The sequence below is a fragment of the Takifugu flavidus genome, unplaced genomic scaffold (assembly GCF_003711565.1).
Source record: "Takifugu flavidus isolate HTHZ2018 unplaced genomic scaffold, ASM371156v2 ctg1061, whole genome shotgun sequence".
Taxonomy (NCBI): domain Eukaryota; kingdom Metazoa; phylum Chordata; class Actinopteri; order Tetraodontiformes; family Tetraodontidae; genus Takifugu; species Takifugu flavidus.
This window is the reverse complement of record NW_026621826.1, coordinates 1-5105: the sequence shown is the minus strand read 5'-3', so window position 1 is coordinate 5105 and position 5105 is coordinate 1. Positions and strand designations below refer to the sequence as shown.

At 42.0% G+C, this 5105-nt stretch overlaps 2 long non-coding RNA genes across 3 annotated transcripts; one reads left to right on the top strand and one right to left on the bottom strand.

Annotated features, from left to right (window-relative positions):
• The first annotated feature begins 10 nt into the window (after positions 1-10).
• Positions 11-1296, top strand: LOC130519653 (uncharacterized). 2 transcript variants are annotated; one of them, XR_008948408.1, is made up of 3 exons: positions 11-487; positions 575-660; positions 1018-1296. It is a non-coding gene; the product is annotated as an uncharacterized LOC130519653 (long non-coding RNA). The 2 variants fall into 2 exon arrangements; XR_008948409.1 differs by lacking the exons at positions 11-487; positions 575-660 and adding an exon at positions 730-767.
• Positions 1297-3665: 2369 nt separating this feature from the next.
• Positions 3666-5089, bottom strand: LOC130519652 (uncharacterized). Its single transcript, XR_008948407.1, has 2 exons — positions 4533-5089; positions 3666-4083 (listed from the first exon to the last, which is right to left on the bottom strand). It is a non-coding gene; the product is annotated as an uncharacterized LOC130519652 (long non-coding RNA).
• Positions 5090-5105: the final 16 nt, after the last annotated feature.

Below are 5105 nucleotides of genomic sequence, written 5' to 3'. Positions count from 1 at the left end.
TTTATGGTAAGCCATGAACTCCTTACTCAGATAAATTCAGTCACTCTGGATGTAAATATTGAAACAACAGCATTTCTGTGGACGTTGACAGTCTTTAATCCATGTACTGCATCAAACAACTCTAATTTAGCTATTTTTCCGCTTCATTTTAGGGTTGCCATTCAACAGAGGATGAAATTTGTGATTTTAGTTACTATTATAGCTGTATTTTTTGTTGTTGTGATTACTTCATTAGTACTTGTTTAACAGTTAGCTAAACAGATCACAGCTTCCCTTAAATGTGTGTAGATTAAAGGGAAAATGCTGCACACAAACCTTCATTAAAACTGGAGCCACAACTGTCTCACAACTGTCTAGCCTGGCTCCCAGAAGTTTGATTCTCGTTTGTTTCATGGTTCCTGAGCTAATCTAATCGTCCTCATTGTCTGTTCATGCCGCCCAGCCTGCTCCTCTTCCATCCTGTTTCTTCTGCCGCCTGCGCCTCTTGGTATTTTTTCCAAAATCTTTGACAGTACCGTAAATGTAACCTTGCTCCAACTCAAGCCAGTAGTGTGTATCTGCTTTTGGGTTCTAGATTCATGTCTGCAGTTCGCCACAGAAGGTTCCTGCTCCAGAACTGTGCGTCAGTTTCACTCCTGTTCTTCATCAGCTGGTGACCAGGTGAGAATCTTCGCGTGCCTCATGTTAATAACTAAGTTATTGAAAGTGACTTTTTTTCAACACCCTCTGCAGGAACCATCTCATCTGATACTCAGCAGAACTTAAAGGTTGTTCAGTGTTTCCTTTTTAAATGTGTCTCTGCGGTTTTGCTGATCTTATCATGGCTGCAGTTGCTAAAAACACATCAAGCTCCTTGTTTTTGTGATTTTCTTCTTCACTGAGGTCTCTTTTACTGAGCAGTTCCTTCAGCTTCTGCCCTGGACTCCATCGTGCTGTTTATGGGACTGGCTGAACTCTTCCTCATGACTGTGATAACTGTTCTGTTATGATCCTGTGTCTGATCTGTTTGTCCACTAGGGGTCGTGGGGGACTCATCTGTTGTGCTGGCTGCCTCCACACCTGCAGCTAATCTGGTCTTTTGGCAGGCCTCTTAAGCAGCCGGCACCAGCCAGTACTCGTGGAAAACTGAGCTTTGATTATTAGCGTTCCTGCGATTGACTGTGTTCCTTTTGTTTTAGGTCACCACCGTTCCGAGGAGCACTTCCTTGGGTTTGGCTTGGCACTTTGTTCACTGGCGTCACCATTGATAGCACGTGCACTGTGTAAATATTTTGTAAATAAACTGTAGATCACTGACGTGGCCTTTGTCTGTCTTCTTGGGTCCCTGATGACCAAGTTTTATTGTCCTGTGCTCCTCCGTTAAACGTGTTGCTGGATCTCCTCACAATAGTTGACCTTCCACTGAACTCCAGATACGTAGGTCGGGTCTTTCCGGGCCACTTTAATCTCTTATCTGCAGAATCTCCTTCCTCTGGGTGGCTGAAGGCCTCTAGTTTTAGCTCTACATAATCAAACATCCCCTCTGATGCTGGAGCACCTGTGGTGATTCTACAGTTGAGTCACTTAGAAAGTTGTTACTGATTAAAAGGAGAAGCTGCGCTTCATCGTGACGGTTCAGGTCAGGAGATGAAGATGAGCCCATACTGAGAATGAGGGAATGATACAGTTCTCAGTAGTTCCTCACAGCTCCGCTGCTGTCCACATTCATCACAAAACTCAATACATTAATAATAAACTGGGGGGGAAAAAAGGAACTCAAATCTGTCGAGACCTTAAATGTTTTCATCAGCAACTATGTTGATATTTCCTCTTTCTCTCAAAAGTGTGAAATGATGTCATGAAAAGCTGACCACAGATGGACAAAAGTTAGATGAATCGAACTTCTGCTAGTTGTTTTGGAAAATTAGCTTCACAATTCTCAACATCAGTTCAAAAGGGAGGCGACACTGTGGAAACCACAGAAAGCTGCTGCAGTTTCAGCACTAAAGGAAGTCAAATGAAGAGAAGTTCCAGAAGAAAAGGAAACGATAACATGATGGTCGCCTTCAAATGGATTCATGCTTTTATATTTCTAACATTCATGCTTCAATATTCAGGTGAGAATGAGTTCTAATGAAAACAGATTTAAATCTTCCCAATAAATAGCAGCATTTTAATTGTCTAACAATAAACGAACAGAAACAGAGACATTTTCTACCTGTGAACAGATTCTTGTTCTTTTTTTCACAGATGCCAACAGAAAATATCTGACTGAACATCAAGAAGTAACTTTGAGCTGTGAACACCTGATAAAGGATCAGAAGAATTGTATCTATACTACATGGCTGTTCAGTGCCAGTAATCCACCATCAGCAGCAATCGAGCTGATTAATCTTGGACAGATTAAATCTGATAAACCAGGCAGACTGAGTCTATCTGAGAACTGTTCTCTGACCATCAAGAACCTCACAGGTGAAGATTCAGGTCTTTATACCTGTCGCCAGTTTAACAGCTTAGGATCACAAACAGGTCCAGATGCTGCAATTGATCTGACTGTGGTCCCCAGTGAGTATTCCCATCACATAGTTTCATCTTCACCTTTGAACCACAACGATCATTTCAGTGAGGAAGATTGTGTTGCTGCTGTTGTTGCTCTGTTTGCTCATGTCTCTGTTCTCATGTTTGTTGTGTTGTGTTCTGATCTATTCTGTTGTGTTCCATTCACTTCTGTTGTGTTCTGTTCCATTCACTTCTGTTGTTGTGTTCTTTTCTGTTGTGTTGTGTTCTATTCCATTCACTTCTGTTGTGTTGTGTTCTATTCCATTCACTTCTGTTGTGTTGTGTTCTTTTGTGTTGTGTTTTGTTCTATTCCATTCACTTCTGTTGTGTTGTATTCTGTTCCATTCACTCCTGTTGTGTTGTGTTGTATTCTGTTCCATTCACTTCTGTTGTGTTGTGTTCTGTTCCATTCACTTCTGTTGTGTTGTGTTCTGTTCCATTCACTTCTGTTATGTTGTGTTGTGTTCTGTTCCATTCACTTCTGTGTGTTGTGTTCTATTCCATTCACTTCTGTTGTGTTGTGTTGTGTTCTGTTCCATTCACTTCTGTTGTGTTGTGTTCTGTTGTGTTGTGTTGTGTTCCATTCACTTCTTTTGTGTTGTGTTGTGTTCTATTCCATTCACTTCTGTTATGTTGTGTTCTGTTCCATTCACCTCTGTTGTGCTGTGTTGTGTTGTGTTCACTTCTGTTGTGTTGTGTTCTGTTCCATTCACTTCTGTTGTGTTGTGTTGTGTTCCATTCACTTCTGTTGTGTTGTGTTCTGTTCCATTCACTTCTGTTGTGTTGTGTTCTGTTCTGTTCCATTCACTTCTGTTGTGTTCTGTTCTATTGTGTTCTGTTCTGTTGTGTTCTGTTCCATTCACTTCTGTTGTGTTGTGTTCTGTTGTGTTCTGTTCTATTGTGTTCTGTTCTGTTGTGTTCTGTTCCATTCACTTGTGTTGTGTTGTGTTGTGTTCCATTCGCTTCTGTTGTGTTGTGTTGTGTTTGTTTTGTGTTGTCTTCTCTTCTCTTCTGCTCTGTTCTGAAGCCACCATCTCTACTACGGCATCAATATTTCCAGGAACCACCTCAGCAACACCAACAACCCACCATATTTCTCAGAGCAAAGGTAACGACTCAACAATAACTTGTGTTTTAGTTTCTGGTTTGTGTTGATTTTATTTTCAGTCATCTGCATCCTGGAACATCTCCAGGGAAGCTTCTTCTCTCCACATCACCTGAGAGGGAACATTGGCTCTCTCAACTAAATTAATTGATGGTGAAAGACTTTGATCTGGACCAACAGAGAGGGAACAGCTTCTAAAATGTTCTGTGTAGTTTGGGACCCCGTGACACACACACACAACTGTTCAAAGTCATGTTTTGTCATTGCTGCAGTTGCAAGTTTAATTCCAGACTTTTGATTTGTGTCTGACACATTTTCCCCACTGAATGATGTTTTTAAATGTTGCTGTTGTTGGCTTTCTCTGTTTACTCAGGTTTGTCTCTTCTCTTCTCTTCTGAAGCCACCACCACCACTCCAGCAACAACCTCTGCAGATGGTAACTGTAAGAGAACATCCGTAACACAACATTAGCTTTTTTAATTTTCTGGTTCCTGCTGTGTTGGTAGTTTGTGTCTGTGTTGCAACCATTCTCCCTGGCAGTAAATCTTAAAAGCCTTTTTTATTTCCCTTTAAAACGGCGCCGCATTAATAAGGAAGCTGCGTTTGTGGCACGAGCAGCAGATGAGGAGCTACGTGCTCAATAAAACCCAAACAGCTGCTATTGTTCTTGATTGGTCCCAGCACCTGAGACCATGATGCTGCCACACTGGTGGATGGATGGATGGATGGTGGATGGATGGATGGGTGGATGGATGGATGGGTGGATGGATGGGTGGATGGATGGATGGATGGATGGATGGATGGATGGATGGATGGATGGATGGATGGATGGATGGATGGACGGACCAGTGATCATCCTACATCTCCACGGTATCTGACTGAGCGTTACCTTGACGATGGTCAGGCTCACTGAGCAGTTCAGGAGAGGATGGATCAGTAACCTCGGCTCCACTCAACCCCTGTAGGGTGGACGTCCCGCTTGGAACGTCCCGCTTGGAACGTCCTCCTTGGACGTCCTGCTTGAACGTCCTGCAGCTGTTTGGATAAATAAACTTTGCAGCGCTGTAAGATTCATTGTTACGACAAAGACATGATCAACCATAACACAAACTTTTCTTAGAACTAAATTGTCAGTGAAATATTTCTGATCCAAGCTGATTTTAAAAGGTTTGTTGAGGATAATTACTACAGGAACAACCAGAGGAACAAGCTAAAATAAAGAGGTGAAACACGACAGGAAAAACATGTTGGTTTGTGATGATTTCACTTGAATCACCTGAATTCGATGAGATCATCGACTGTTATGGGCTGTCCCATTTCTCCCAGTTAAACCAATGCAGTCGTCTAAAGTCCTGTCCTGATGATGAAGAGGTCTTCCTCATATAATGATTATAGGCAGGTTACAGCCTAAAGAGGGTAGTCATGCACATTTATAATGGAAAATCCTTTAATAACCTGAAAG